The sequence below is a fragment of the Equus asinus genome, chromosome 21, assembly GCF_041296235.1.
Source record: "Equus asinus isolate D_3611 breed Donkey chromosome 21, EquAss-T2T_v2, whole genome shotgun sequence".
Taxonomy (NCBI): Eukaryota; Metazoa; Chordata; class Mammalia; order Perissodactyla; family Equidae; genus Equus; species Equus asinus.
Window position 1 is genome coordinate 13944854 of NC_091810.1, and position 16163 is coordinate 13961016.

The following is a 16163-nucleotide window of genomic DNA, read 5'->3' on the forward strand; positions in this document are numbered from 1 at the left end:
GGTGAGCTTGTTGGGGGGGAAGGGAGGGCGTGGAAGACAGCCCGGCCCCCTAAAGCCCTGCTCAGGTTGCCCAGAAAGTGTGGCTATTGGATCCCAAGGCAGGTGGAAGTCGCCTGTCTTGACTTTGCCTGTTTGAGGCCTCAGGGGAGCAGGTGTTCCATGTATAGGAGTCATGCGTTGATTCCTATAGGATCAGAAACACTGGGCCCAGCCGCTGGAGGCTTCTATCTCCACCTGAAGCCTCTCTCTGCGTATCTCAGCAGGCTGGAGCCGTGCATCCGTCAGTTGCAGGAGACAAAAAATCCAGCGCAGAGGGAGTTTGCAGACTCTGGGAACTGGCCGTGTGAGCACTGACCAGGCTTCAGGCCTGGCTCCAACAATCTGGGGTCTGATCTCTCGCAGTCTTCCCTCTTTGCTCCCTGACGAGTTGGCCTCGCTCTCAGCTAGGCTCTTCCGATTGAAGGCAAAGTGGTCACTCGCGGCTCCTGAGGTAGCCTCCTCATCTGTCAACTTACAGCCTCAGTGGAAAAGCAGCCTTTACCACGAGCTCAGCAAGAGGCTCAGGAAGGGTTTTCATTGGTCCAGCTCGAGTCACACACCTGTCCCTGACCAATCACGGGGCTGTGTGTGAATTAAGTGCCCACCCCTGGAGACCCTCATGGACTGAGAGCCGGGGAGGGCTGGTCCCCAAAGAAAAGAGGTAGTTTTTTTTTTTAACCTGTTTGGGTCATTTCTTCACCCTTCATTTTATTTTTTTGTGGTAAAACACGCACAACATAAAATTTACCATTTTAACCAATTTTAAGTGTACACTTCCGAGTGGCATTAAGCACGTTCACATTGTTGTGCAACCATCACCACCATCCACCTCCAGATCTTTTGCATCTTTCCCAGCTGAAACTGTGTCCCCATTAAACACCAACTCCTCACCCCCCTCCCCCCAGCCCCTGGCAACCCCCATTCTACTTTCCGTCTCTGTGAATTTGATGACTCTCGGGACCTCATTTAAGTGGAATCATGTAGTGTTTGTCTGTTTGTGACTGGTTGATTTCACTTAGTGTAATGTCATCAAGGTTCACGCATGTTGTAGCATATGTCAGAATTTCCTTCCTTTTCAGGGCTGAATAATATTCTATTGTGTGTGTATATACGTATATACATATATGTACCACATTTTGTTTATCCATTCATCTATCACCAGACATTTGAGTTGTCTCCACCTCTTGGCCACTGTGAAGAAAGTTGCTACAAACACGGGTGTGGAAATGTCTCCCCAAGACTTGCTTTCAGCTGTTGTGCGTGCATACCCAGAAGTGGAATTGCGGGGTCAACGGTAGTTCTGTTCAGGTTTTGAGGAACCGCCCTACTGTTTTCCACAGCACCTGCACCCAGTTCACATCCCACCTGCAGCGCACAAGGTTCCCAGGTCTCCACGCCCTCCCCAACGCTTGTCATTTTCTGTTTGTTTTGTTTGATGACAGCCATCCTAGTGGGGGTGAAGCCATAGCTCATGGTGGTTTGTTTTGCATTTCCCTGATGATTAGTGATGGTGAACATCTTTGCCTGTGCTTGTTGGCCGTCTGTACATCCTCCACAAAGAAACATCTATCCAAGTCCCTTTCCTTTTTGTTTTTTTCGCTGAGGAAGAGTCGCCCTGAGCTAACAACTGTTGTCAATCCTCCTCTTTTTTTGCTTGAGGAAGATTAGCCCTGAGCTAACATCTGTGCCAATCTTCCTCTATTTTATATGTGGGTCGCCACCACAGCAAGGCTGACAAGTGGTGTAGGTTGGTGCCCGGGATCTGAACCTGTGAACATGGGCCGCCAAAGTGGAGCACGCCAAACTTAACCACTAATCCCTGGGGCTGGCCCCCTTTCCCCATTTTTGATTAGGGTCATTTGTTTCTTGTTGTTGAGTCGTGGGAGTTCTTTATATATTCTGGATCTGAATCCCTATCAATATATGATTGGCAAATATTTTCTCCCACACTCCAGGTGGCCAAGATAGGTCCTCTTAACAAGAAGGTGTGCTGGGCACACCTCAGCTCCATCAGTCCTGGCTTCTGGGCCCCAGGAATTGGAGGAAACCTGCTCCTCTCTAACAGCAGAGACGGGTCCAAGTCCCAAAGGCAAGGCGGGAAAGATTTCACCCAAACTGATGAATCGACGGCTCTGGATCAGTCAGGTCCCCTCCCTGATGGGAATTTGAAAGCGCAGCGTGTCCAATCACGCTGGCTCCCTGGAAGCAAGCCCGCGCGTGACTCTGCCCTAGGACTTCACAGATTTTTTCCCTAAAGCAGCTAACTCCTTATCAGTTCATTGCAGTCCAAATTCAGATTCCTGACAGAATTTCACTTTATGGCAAGATTCTGTAAAAAATAGAGTCTCGGGCTTTTCTTACACAAATGTCTCCCCAATTGCACCGTTATCACTGTTTCTCAAAGTATTTGGTAGAGTGTGTCACATGCAGTAAGTGCAGTAGAACATTAATAAATGTTCACGTTTGTAGCACACTTCTCAGTCTATCGAGGGATTTTAATTATGTCCTTTAATTTGTGCTCACAGCCGTCCCAAGAGAGAACCAATCAGAGATTAACACGTCCATTTTATAATTCAGGAAACTGAGGCTCAGAGAGGTGAAGAGGCTTGCCCAGGATCACACAGGAGTAGGGGGCAGATCTGGGATACACACTCAGGCTTGCCTTACCCACCATGAGCAGAATGGAACAGAATTTTCCAGCTGAGATAGAGCTGTCAGACAAAATACAAGATACCCAGTTAAATTTGAATTTCGGATAAACAACAACAACAAAAATTTAGTATAAGTATGTCCCATATTGGGTGGACACACTTATACTAAAAATTATTTGTTGCTTACTGTAAGTGAGTATCCTGTGTTTTTATTTGCTAAACCTGGTAACCCAAATTTGTGGGAGGCTGTCAGTGGTCACTGAGGTCTGGAGAGGGGCAGAGATTTGCCCCAGATCACACGGGGAGCTGGAGGCAAACCTGGGGTTGAACCCGGTCTGCTGTCCCCCAGTCCTGACCCTCGTGGGGAGGGTGTGAAGTGCTCGGGAGCCCCTGGAGGAGGGGTGCTGGCGAGGACAGCGCACTCTCCCCATCCCCTCCCTGGCTGTCCTACTGGGCCAAGCCAGGAAGCAAATCCCAGCGCCGAGGAGATGAGAAGAGCGAGGTCACGCCAATTTAGAGAAGACGGTGTTGATTGAGATTTCCAAACGGGGAGCACAGGCTGCTCGGGAAGCAGCTAATTAAGCAGAAGATTCCAATTAAGAAGCAATTTGAGTGTTTGCAGCAAACCCCAGCAGCAGCCCAGCATGGCAGAGAGAACCCAGGTGCAGGTGCTCACCTCCTGCATGAGCTCACCGCGGGACCCCAGACAATCATTGAACCTCCCTGGGTTTCTGTTTCCTGGCTACGAAATGAGGGCATTATGCTGGCTTTAATATTTAAGGACCCCACTGGCCCCAAAACGGGCAATTCCTAGGAGTGGGAGGATTCCTTCCCTCTGACACTGGACATTTTTCACAGTATTCTAGTGTTTTATTGACCTTTCTCCAGTCCTCCTAAGGCCAGTTATTCTCTCCTTTGTAGTGGATTCAAATGCTAGTCTATAAACACAGGTGTGCAAGAATTGACCTTCCTTTATTTTTCATACCCCAACTTACTTTTTCTTCCCCAATCCTATTTCTCCATGGGGGCAATTCAAGGACTCCCCTCTTCCTATCCCCAGCGTACACTTACGTTCCAGGTGGAGTAAACGTAGTGCCAAGTCCTGTGTTGGGGCAGGTCAGCAGCCTCCACTGAGACATCATCTTGGTACCGTCTGGGCCTCAGGAGTGGTCCTTGCTGGTTGCTATGGCAATCATATTTCCATCTGCTGAGGATGCCGCTTGTGGTAGATCGATTGTAGTAGGGGCCCCAATTTTTCTTGCTTCCTAACATTCACATCCTTTGGTAGTACCATCTGACACTGGCTACCGGCTTTACCCTGTGACTTGCTTTGGCAAGCAGAAGCTTGCAGCAGCGCTTGATCCTCGTAGCCTTGTCTCTTGGAATCCCACCCCTGCCGTGAGGACATACCTGGGCTAGCTGGTTGGAATGACGTAAGAGATATACTTAGCAAGTTCGTGGTGGACTAACTCAGAAGGTTGAGTCAACCCGGTCAAGGTATCCTAGTTGACTTTGGCCAAGATCAGCAAAGCTTGACCCAGATTAGCAGAAGCACCCAACTGACCAATGGACTCACAAGAAATAGTGAATGTTTGTTGTTTTAAGCCTTTAGGTTTTGGGGTGACTTGTTATGCAGCAATGGCTAACTGATACATGGCTTTCTCCTACACTCCTGTGCTTGCACCCAGGAAATGAGCCCTTCTTCCTGGATCCACCAGCATTGTTGACATTTTATATCATGCATAGGAGTGGCTCTCCTGTCAGCTAAAGAGCTTTATAAACCAAAACATAGGAATCCTATCAAGTAGTGGTGAGAGAGGTCCTCTCCCGTGGTTCTGGGGAGTGTAAATAGGGCCAGTGTTTATGGGATGGAATTTGAATGTGTATACCAAGGACCTTTAAGTTGTTCACAATTTTGGTTCAATTTAGCTAGAGAACTAATCTGAAATTCAGGGGGGAAAAACCTAAGTACAAAAAGATTTTAATTACAGTGTCATCTATACTAGCAAAAAAATCATAAAACACCTAAATGTCCAACAATATAGTCCATCCAGTTGACGATATATTATGGATAGCGATTCAAAACAGCGTTTACAAGGAATTCAGAAACCACCATGGGAAGTCTTGTGCTTTGCTGTTAGCTGAAAAAGTAGATTATAAAATTATATAGGATATAATCTGACCTGTTCAAAAAAGTGGATAACTCAACCACTGTTCAAAAACAGTGGTTGAATTTAGGTGCTAGGATTATGACTAGTTTTTCATTTTTTTTTTAAGACGTGCACCTGAACTAACATCTGTTGCCAATCTTCTTCTTTTTTTTTCCTTCTCCCCAGAGCCCCCCAGTACATAGTTGTACATTCTGGTTGCATGTCCTAGTTGTGCTATGTGGGATGCCACCTCAGCGTGGCCTGATGAGTGGTGCCATGCCCACACCCAGGATCTGAACTGGCAAAACCCTGGGCCGCTGAAGTGGAGCACGTGAACTTAACCACTCGGCCACAGGGCCAGCCACATGACTGATTTTTATTCCATTTATGTATGTTTCCAGATTTTCTATATTTTGCACAATGACTGCATATCATTTTTGTGATCTGAGAAAAAAAAACTTACTTTAATCTATTAGTGAAGGTATCAGCCTGGGTAAGGGGGAGAAAACACAAACCACTCAGGTAGAATTTAATGCAGGGAATTAGTGACTCGGTGACGGAGGCGTTAGGAAGCCAAATGGGTGACAGGGAGGGAAGTGCTGATTAGCCCGGCAGGAAGCCACCGTCACTCCTCTGGACAGAGAGCACCATCAGTGTTCAGTGCTACCCAGGAGCTGGGGTTGCCTGGCGGGAGCTAGACCCAGAAGGGGAGCCTTTCTGGTAGGAGCTGGGACCGAAGAAGATCCAGGGGAGAAGAGGAGAAGCCCCTCCCATGGCCAACGATGTCACAGGGAGCAGAGAGAGGGAGAAATCCCTTGGGTCTCCTCCCTCCCCATCCTTCAGTGTTCCACCACGGCTGACCATTGGCCGGGTGTGAAGGCAGAAGACGGATGGGAGTGCGCACCAGCAGTTGACCAACAACGGGGTGAATGGTTTTTCTGTGACAGTGGTCAGTGTTCACTGATAAACTTGGGTTCCATTTAGTTTTGCTTGGTTAAGACACACGTTTCTAATCTCCCCAGAGGCGTCATGGAACTTATTTCTTTTAACTGCAAAGTACTCTACTCATTGGCTTACCTATTTCGCTATTGTTTGGTATTTGGGCACATTCCAGCTTGTGCCCAATTACAAACAAAACTGAAAGCAGCCCCATTATATATAATAATTTTAAATTTCTTTTAAATTATTTCTTTCAGTTCACTTCTCCCTGGATGGCTCATTGTATATCAGCATTTAAAAAATATTCATAGAGAGGAAATTTCAGTGTAGTGGAAAGAGTTCTGCATTTAGAATCATACTTGCTAGGTGTGAATAACTCTTAGCATCATTTTTTTCATCTGCAAAATGAGCATGACTCCTGGACAGCCTGCTAACAGCCTTTGGGAAGGTCAAGGTAGCGGCTGCTGCCTGGGCTGTGCACACCTGTGTGGATGGGACGCTGGTGACACTGATGGGATGACGGGGGTGGGGAAGATTTCGCAATTGTTGAATGGATGTCCCTAAAATGAGGACCGGTGGGCATCACCACTGGTTCTGGCACAGGGACAGTTCCCCACAAAGCTTCCCAGCCCCAGGATCCAATAATCTGAAGAGAACTGTGTCTAGGCCCGAACACGGCCAAGTGTGAGAACTCAACACGTCCCCTGCAGCCACACGCTTCTCGGCCTCGCAGAGCATATTTTAATAACAGAAACGCAGAGTCACATGGACGTGAGCTCTAAATGTGAGCCCCAAAACTATAAAATGCCTACAACAAAACAGGGGAAAAGCTTCATGACATTGGATTTGGAAATGCTTTTTTGGAAATGACACATAGGTAACAAATGCAAAAATAGATAAATTGGACCACATCAAACTTAAAATTTTCTGTGCATCAAAGGACACAATCAACAGAGTAAAAAGAAAACCTATGGAATGGGAGAAATAGTTTCAAATCATGTATCTCAAAAGGAGCTAATATCCAGGATATATAAAGAACTCCTACAACTCCACAACAGCAAGGAAAATAACCCAATGAAAAAATGGGCAAAGGGCTTGACTGACATCTCTCCAAAGAAGGTACGCAAATGGCCAACAAGCACATGAAAACATCAGCATCATTAATCATTAGAGAAATGCAAATCAAAACCAAATGACAGGGGCCGGCCCCGTGGCCGAGAGGTTAAGTTCGCACCCTCTGCTTCAGCGGCCCAGGGTGTCACCAGTTCGGATCCTGGGTGCGGACGTGGCACCACTCATCAGTCCATGCTGAGGTGGCGTCCTGCATGCCACAACTAGAAGGACTCACAACTAAAAAAAACCATACAACTGTGTACTGGGGGGCTTTGGGGAGAAAAAGGGAGCGGGAAGAAAAGAAGATTGGCAACAGATGTTAGCTCAGGTGCCAATCTTTAAAAAAAAAAAAACCAAATGAAATATCACCTCACACCCATTGGGATGGCCACTATAAAAAAAAACCCCACCAAAACAACCCAGCAAATAACAAGTGATGGTGAGGATGTGGAGAAACTGGAACCACTGCGCACAATTGCGGGGAATGTAAAATGCGCACAGCCACTATAGAAAGTCCTCCAAAAATTAAACCTAGAATTACCGTATGATCCAGCAATCTCACGTCTGGGTATAGATCCAAAAGCATTGAAAGAAGGTCTCAAAGAGATATTGCACACCCACGTTCACAGCAGCAGAATTCACAATAGCCAAGAGGCAGAAGCAAGCCAAATGTCCATCAGTGGAGGAATGAATAAAGAAAATGTGGTCTATACATACAATGGAATATTCGGCCTAAAAAAGAAGGAAATCCTGTCCTGTGCTGCAACATGGATGAACCTTGAGGACGTTATGCTGAGTGAAATAAGCCAGTCACAAAAGGACAAATACTGTGTGATTCAGTTTACACGAGGTCACGAGAGCAGTCAAACTCACAGAAACAGAAAGTAGAATGGGGGTTGCCAGGGCGGGGGATGGGGAGGAGGATGGGGAGGTGTTCGATGGGGACAGAGCTGCAGATTTGCAAGATGAAAACTTCCAGAGATGTATTTCACAACACTGTGAATATTCTTATCACTAAACTGCAGACTTCAAAATGGTTAAGATGGTAAATTTTATGTTATCTTTTACCCACAATTTAAAGAAACATGGAGACACTGATGGCCAAATCGTGTTAAATTTTGGAACGCACCCCGTACCCTCCCACGTCGCCGAAGTCCTTGTTTATTGAATTTGCAAACGTCAGGAACACGGATGGGTTATTTCACAAGGTGTCTGGTGTAGGTTGTATCAGTTAGGCATGCTTTTCAGGCGGAAGGAACAAAAAGCTGGTTTCTTGGTGCTTAAACACAGGGTGTATTTTTTCCATGCAACTAGAGCGGGCAGCTGCTGGCGCTGGGTCAGCAACTCCCTCTTCGAGCGCCGTTTTCCTTAGCGTCCTGCAGGCTTCGGCTTCGGCCTCCTTGGTTAGAAGTGTGTGCAGGGCAGTAGAGGCTGGGAAAAGAACCGTGTCACCTAGGCAAGCCACACTGCCACCCTGAACAAAGCTGGGGTGTTGTCAGCAAAGGAGGGGGGACAGGGGCATGGGTAGGCCACTGCCAGGTCTGCTTCGTAGGACCAGAGTTATGGTGTAGGCTCAGCTCTCATGCCACCTCCCCCGAGAAGCTTTCCTTGACTCCACTCACATCTTATTGTCTGTCCTTCCAACAGGAGGCAGGGACTCTTATGAATCTGTTCGCTCCTGTATCCCCACCGCCTAGAACAGGGCCTGGCCCGGAGTAGACGCCCGATCAGGATTTGTTGGCTGAAAATAAGATCAATGCGGCCTAAGCTGGAATAACAGGCTTTTTTTCCGAACTGATGAAACGATAATAAAGTTCATCTGGAAATATGTGAAGATAATTCTGAAAAAGAAGAGGAATGACAAGGGCCAATTCTATTAAAACACAGTTTGGTAGAAAAGAAGTAGCTAGACCAGTCAACGGAGTGCTGTGGAGCGCGTGTTCTTGGCCCTGGCTTCACACTAGAGCTGCCTAAAGTGCTTCTAGAAAACAGACGAACAAAACAAAGCGATCTTTGGCCTCCACCCCAGAGATTCTGCTCCACCGGGGTGGGACCTGGGTTTGGCGTTTCCTTAAATGTCCCAGATGACTCTGATGTGCAGCCAGGATGGAGAACCAACAGGCGGCGAGTCCTGGAGCAGGTCCGAGGGCAGAGGAACACGTGATTTACGGTGAAGGGGCATTTCAAATCGGTGCCCACAGGAAGGGTTCTTCCATTAGAGATGCTGAGATGATTCCTTGACCGTTTGGAAGGAACCCTGGATCTTCACTCGTCTCACCAGAATAAACCCCATATGGGTCAGTTTTAAATGTTACAAAAAGAAGATGGAGGAGGAAAATGCATGAAGATTCTTGAAGTAGTCGTGGATAAACTTATACTATAGTGGGCAAGACGTTACTAAGCTGGTTATAAGCCTAAAGAGAAAAAGTTAATAACTTTGAAAACAAGGGGCTGGCCCAGTGGCGCAGTGGTTATTTGTGTACATTCCGCTTCTCAGCAGCCAGGGGTTCGCCGGTTCAGATCCCGGGTGTGGACATGGCACCGCTTGGAAAGCCATGCTGTGGTAGGCGTCCCACACATAAAGTAGAGGAAGATGGGCATGGATGTTAGCTCAGGGCCAGTCTTCCTCAGAAAAAAGAGGAGGATTGGCAGCAGATGTTAGCTCAGGGCTAATCTTCCTCAAAAAAAACCCAACTTTGAAAACAAAATAATTGATTTCTGAATGTCACAAAATAAAAGAAGTCAAAAGACAAATAAAAAAAAGACAAATGACAAACTGGAAAAATATATTTACAACACATGTGCCAGACAATGGGCTATGTTTTCTTGATTAACAAAGAGCTCAAATCAGTAGTATGATCCTGACACCAATTATAATGTGTGGGGTTTTTTTCCCACATCACCAGGCAATTCTGCGACACCAGCTGGGTGTCCTACAATTCAACTCAATTCAAAGAACCCAACAGGAAATCAGGCAGCAGATTTGAAGCAGCAATTCATGAAGATGCTCAACCTCACTCAAGATGAAAAGAAATGCCTATTAAAACAACACTGAGTCCTAGGTGTACAGCCAAGAGAAATGAAGTCACACGCACACAGAGAAACGTGCACACGCATGTTCACAGCAGCGTTATTCACCAGAGCCAAAAAGTGAACAACCCCATGTCCATCACCTGAAGAATGGACACACAAAATGTGGTCTATCCACACAATGGACTGTCATTCACGCATAAAGAGGGATGAAGCGCTGACATACGCTCAACATGTGAATACTGAAAACATGAGTGAAAGCAGTCAGACACAAAAGATCACATATTATGTGATTTCGTTTTTACGAAATGTCCGGAATAGGCAAATCTATAGATGCAGAAAGTGGATTAATGGTTGCTAGAGGCTGAGGGGAGAGAGGATATGGGGCAGTGACTGTTAATGAGTATAGGGTTTCTTTTCGGGGTGATGAAAATGTTCCAAAATTGATTATGCTGATGGTTGCGTGACTCTAAATATACTAAAAACTATGAATTGTACATTTTAAGTGGGTGAATTGTATAGCATGTGAATTATATCTCAATAAAACTTAAAAAAAACCCACTGAGATATGATTTTTCACCCTTCAGATTGGCAAAATTAATGTGTAGGGAGATAGACTCATTTATTGTTGATAAAAGTGTAAATTAATTTAATCTTTTTGAAGAGCATTTTGGCAATCTAGTAGAATTAAGAATGCACAAACCAGGGGCCTGGTGGCACAGCAGTTAAGTTCGCACATCCTGCTTTGGTGGCCCAGGGTTCAGCAGTTTGGATCCCTGGTGTGGACCTATGCACTGCTTGGCACGCCACGCTGTGGCAGGCATCCCACGTATAAAGTAGAGGAAGATAAGCACGGATGTTAGCTCAGGGCCATTCTTCCTCAGCAAAAAGAGGAGGATTGGCAGCAGTTAGCTCAGAGCTAATCTTCCTCAAAAAAAAAGAAGACACAAACCCTTTGACCCAGCGCTTCCGTTTCTAACTGACCCTATGGAGTTACTGACAGTACATCCAGGTACGCCAAGGAGCAGTTGGGGCGGCGCAGGAGCAAGGAAACCGGAAACAAATGCACACGATGGAATAAAGCACAGCCATTACGAAGGAGGAGTGAGACTAGGCCGCGCCAATGTGGAAGGATCTGCAGAGAGGAGTCTTAGGTGAAAAGCTGGTAAGGTACAAAACAGCAGGCAGAGCGTGATTCTCTTTTTATCAGTAAAACGCCAGTGAACCAAAGCATGCATGAAGGAAGTGCCAAGAGCGATCATCTCCGAGGAAAGGGACTGCGATACGAAAGAAGGTTTTCCTTTTCATTTTCTGATCTTTTGGAGCTGTTTGAGTTTCCTAAGTGTGTGCGTGCATTAACTTTATTTTTAAAATGCCACTGGGATTATCTGTGCGGCAGCGTTATAAGCCATTTTCATTTTCTTTATGCTTTACTGTATTGAAAACCTTTGAAAATCTCCTGCATTCCAGAAAAAGCTGTGCTGGTTCTCAGTGTGTGTGCGTGCGCGTGACATACTGCTGTTCCCCAAGAGGACCCACTTAGCAGCCACTCTGGCCCTGGGTCTCCCATCCTCAGGAAAAGGCAGTAGGAGGGCTGGGGGAGGCTTGAGGGGGCGGGGCCAGCTCTAAGGGCCAGAGGCTGGCGCTCACTGAGTGGGGGCCAAGCCTCTCCCCAGAAGCAGCTCCCGCCTCCTCCTCCCCACCCCCTGCCCCCGCCCCCGCCCCTGCCTGTGCGTCTGTGCGAAGCCTGCTCACATCAGGTGGGTAGGCGTGGGGTTGGGGGCCCAGGCGAGGAGGCAGCAGTGGGCTCTGCTCCTCTGAAACAGCAAAGAGCACCTATGCGGCTGGGTCCCAGAGGATGCTCTGTTGTTGGGGAAGCGGCCGGGCTGGGGCCTGACTTCCATGTGAATGTGAGGGCCGCAGTGGCCTCTGAAGGCTGCTGCCCAGACAGGCCGCTGACAGCAACTGAGGCCTGGAGCCACAGGTGCGTGTGTGCACGAGCGAGTGTGTCTGGGAGTCGGGGGCGCCTGTGCCTGTGCTCCCACAGTTTGTGAGCTTACACGTCCGTGTTTCACGCATGTGACAGGAGCAGCTGTGCTGCTACACTCCAGGGCCCTCGCTTCCAAGGGCCCCTCCAAGGCTCTGTCTCTCATTTGTATTCATAGTTTTCATCTTCTTTTTTTGAAAAACAGCCCCCTCCCCCAATGAAGAAACATCAGAACCAACAAAATCGAGTCTGCCCCAGCATATTTATATGCTATGGCGTCGCCTGTTTATCGTGGCTGTGTCTGCCTCTCTCCCTTCCTGTCTGCTTCTCTCCCTCCTCCCACTCCTCCTCCTCCCTCTCTTCCTTCAATCCTTGTTTTCCAGGAACTTTCCCTTCTGGGGAAGAGGAACGGTGATGAAGACACTCTGTTCAGAGAGGTTCCAGGATGCACGGGAGTGTCTTGTGGGCCGTCCCCGCTTCGTCCTGGGACAGTCAGGCAAACCGAGACTGGAAGAATTGCAGGGGTGGCCAGAAGTGGCCTAGGCATGGTGGCACGCACTGTGGGTGTGTGTCTGTGCCTGCCTGTGCATTTGTGTGTGTATCTGGGTGTGAGGCAGTGGGTGTGTGCCTGTGGCTGTGGGGTGTTTGTCTCCCTCTGTGTGTGGGGCTGACGCAGAACCCGTGTGAGGGAGGCCAGGCGGCTGTGGGCTGATGAGTTCCCATGGCCACAGAATTCCCTCAGGGCCAGTCCCAGTGGCAGAGTGAATCGCTGCTGGGGCCGGAGATGGGAGTGACGATTTCATGCTGCCTCGGGTGTCCCAACAGCCCTGCCGGTCTTGAGAAGCCCTGCCAACCTTGTCTGGCTGAGGCTGAGGCCGGAGGCTCTAAAAGTGGTCCCAGGGGCTCTAACAGATGCAGTGATTTCTCGTCCTTTGGGCATCACCAGGTCACGGGTTGGACCAGCTCCTTGATTTGGGGGATGGATGGATGGCAGGTGCAGGTGGCCAAGCCCGAGTGTCAGGTTTCCACGGCAACAGACATGTGAATGCTCCAGGTCAACGAGACGTCTGCAGGCAGGATTGGGACAGGGTCAGTTCTCAAGCCCAAGTCATTCCTGTTACACAGTTGGCTCAGAGAGGGCTGGACAGACCGCAGGGTCACCTGGAACAACAGTGGTTATTCTCTGCTCACCCCCACCCCCCAGATCCACTCGCCACAGTTTTCACCCACTCTGTGTCACCCCACCGAAGCTGACCTCCATGGACACCAGCACCTGGGCTTCCTCACCTTTGGCTGTTGTTGGGTTCAGCCAACGGGAGGCACCAATGGGAGGCACCCTCCTCCCTCGGAGGGTGGGAAGAGAGAAAGTTGGGGTGTTTTCCCCACCCACTCCCAGTTGGCAGTGGCCTGTCTCTCTCCAGCCACATCTCTTCTCAGGACCGGTGGCCCACAGCTGCGGCTCCCGCTGGTTCCAGGAAACCACCCCGCCCCTCCTCCCTTCAGGGTTAGGGGTGAAGGGTTTCCACTGTTGCCAGCCCAGGAGCTGCACCCCAACCCCCATACCTGGGGTAATAGCCCTCCATTAAACTCTTTTCAATAAGCACAGTTGAGTGTGTACCCACTGTCCTGCCAGGCCCTGATGGGCACACGGTGTCCACCACCTTTTCCTGCTCCTCTGATCTCTGGGCCTTGGCACTTGCTGTTTCCTCTGCTTGTTTAAAAATCGTCTCTTCATCAATAAAACAAACAAAAAAACACATTTTACATATTGAGCAGTGCTTGGCACTCATTAACGGTTTAATGAATGCTAGCTCATGTTACTGTTGTGTTACGTCTAAGTTGGCAGGGTTCTGGGATGGAAGTAGAGGTGCTTACTTGAACTTCAGGGCATGGTGTTGATACTGTAATACGATGTGTCATTTTTTTTTTTTTTTTTTAGGAAGATTAGCCCTGAGCTAACTACTGTCAATCCTTCTCCTTTTGCTGAGGAAGACTGGCCCTGAGCTAACATCCATGCCCACCTTCCTCTACTTTATATGTGGGACGCCTGCCACAGCATGGCCTGACTAGCGGTACCATGTCCACATCTGGGTTCCGAACGGGTAAACCCCAGGCCGGCGAAGTGGAACGTACGCACTGAACCACTGCGCCACTGGGCCGGCCCCAGATGTGTTGATTTCAATTACTATTTACCAATACTGAAATGTTGGATCTGTGCCAATTTGTATTCCTCTTTGCTGCATTTCTGCAGTTAATGTTGTCGTTTGTATGTCTGTAGTTTTCAAAACAAATGACATGTCATGGGGGTTTCTTATACATTTTAACCTAAAATATATTCCAAGATTGCATGAAAGGGGGGAAATGTTTTATTACGATATATTTTTTTTTTTTTAAAGATTTTATTTTTTTCCTTTTTCTCCCCAACGCCCCCTTGGTACATAGTTGTATATTCTTCGTTGTGGGTCCTTCTAGTTGTGGCATGTGGGACGCCACCTCAGCGTGCTTTGATGAGCAGTGCCACGTCCGCGCCCAGGATTCGAACCAACGAAACACTGGGCCGCCTGCAGCGGAGCGCGCGAACTTAACCACTCGGCCATGGGGCCAGCCCCTTATTACGATATTTTAAAATAACGTATACATGGTTAAAAAGGGAAAGACAGCTGTCTCTTCAAAGGGGCCTTTCTGGCCACCGCCTAAATCAGGGGCCCCACCATTCTCTCCCACCATCACAGCTCGCGCCTTTCACAGCAGTAGTCATATTCTGTAGCTGTGACTGTCTCCCAGTTTAAGGTTGTCTCTCCCACTACACTATGAGCATGACCAGGGCTTTCAGACCTTGCCTGCTGGTTCCCTGCTGTGTCCCGCGCAGCACCTTAGCGAGGGGACACCTAGGATGCTGTAACGGAGAGGCCCCCAACACAGCCAGAATAGCAGAGTCCATTTCTCCCACAGGTGACCCAGCGGGCAGCAGACCACCTCCCTCCTTAGCCACACAGGACGTGACTTGAAACCTTCTCACAAGAGCAGTCCCACTCTCTGTGGCCTCAGCTCGCTGATCCAGTCTGCCTGAGACCCTCATTCTCCCAACAAGAGGCTCATCCACGTGGGTTCCCAAACCACAGTGTGAGCTCCCTGCAGGGAAGTCGGGATCTCACAACCACACAGGGCCGCCGCACACTCCTCCTCGCTTGTTGTCATTAACTGTTCCTTTCTACCTTCTCTGGCTATAGTCTACATCTGTCCACATCTCTGACCTTTGGGCAGGTTATTTGACCATTTGGTGCCTCCGTTTCTTCATCTGTAAAATGGGGACAAGCATAGTTCACCATCTGGGGCTGTTATAAGCATCAAATGAGCATAAAGCTTTTAGAATGGAATCGCACACGCTGGGTGCTCCTTAAATAATCACCAGCATTACCATCTCTTTTGGTTCTCTCGACTTGGAGGTAGGTGGCAGATGCAGAAAGGAAGGACCAGAGGGCTGAAGCAGCTTGCCCAAAGCCACGTGGCTGACCCGAACCGCAGTGACCTCGTGGTAAAACTGGGGTGATGACAGCGTCCCCTCAGAGGGTTAGCGTGCCCTCACGCAATCAAGAGAGGGCACACAGGGCCGTGCAAAGCCCGCGCCCTGCCCTTCACGGTGCACACCCTGTCACCAGGGCCGGGAGCCACCAGGGAACCCAGCGCGCGGCTCCTGGCAGCCCCCGGGCCAGCTGCTTCTGTCTGGTTGGGGGCACAGCTGGGCCGCAGAGAGGCCCATTGTCCCGTCCTCTGGGCTCCATTGTTGGGGCCTCCTCCCGGGCCAGCCGGGGCTTGTCCTGGTCCCCGCGGGGCGGGCGGACGGGCTGGGGCCGGGGCAGCGCGCGCACAGCTGTCCGGCTGTACCCCGGGGACTGGCCGCCAGCCCGGCTCCACGGAGCAGGGGACCGAGGCTCGGAGAGCCCAAATGACTCGTGTGCCTGTCTCGCGTCAGAGCCGCCAAAGGCTCGAGGGCGCGCGGGTGGCCGTGGGCGCCGTTAGGTCGGAGACTGCAGGGCCAGAGCCACCGCCCCCATCCCCACTTCACTCGCGGAAACAGAGGCGCAGGGCGCGGACGCCCGCCCGCCCAAGGTCGCGCAGAGACCCGCGCGGGGCGTGCCGGGAAGCCAGGAGTCCCGGCTCCCGCCGGGCGAGCGCAGCAGCGCAGCGGCGCAGCGACGCCGCACGTTCGGAGCCTCTCTGACGCGCCGCGGCGGGCCCTCCCGCGGCCCTCCC

General features: G+C 49.6%; 1 long non-coding RNA gene across 2 annotated transcripts; it reads left to right on the plus strand.

The window, feature by feature from the left end:
* The first annotated feature begins 11081 nt into the window (after nucleotides 1–11081).
* On the plus strand, nucleotides 11082–14246 carry LOC139041344 (uncharacterized). 2 transcript variants are annotated; one of them, XR_011496319.1, is made up of 4 exons: nucleotides 11082–11216; nucleotides 12293–12473; nucleotides 12856–12998; nucleotides 13849–14246. It is a non-coding gene; the product is annotated as an uncharacterized lncRNA (long non-coding RNA). The 2 variants fall into 2 exon arrangements; XR_011496320.1 differs by lacking the exon at nucleotides 11082–11216 and adding an exon at nucleotides 11679–11906.
* Nucleotides 14247–16163: the final 1917 nt, after the last annotated feature.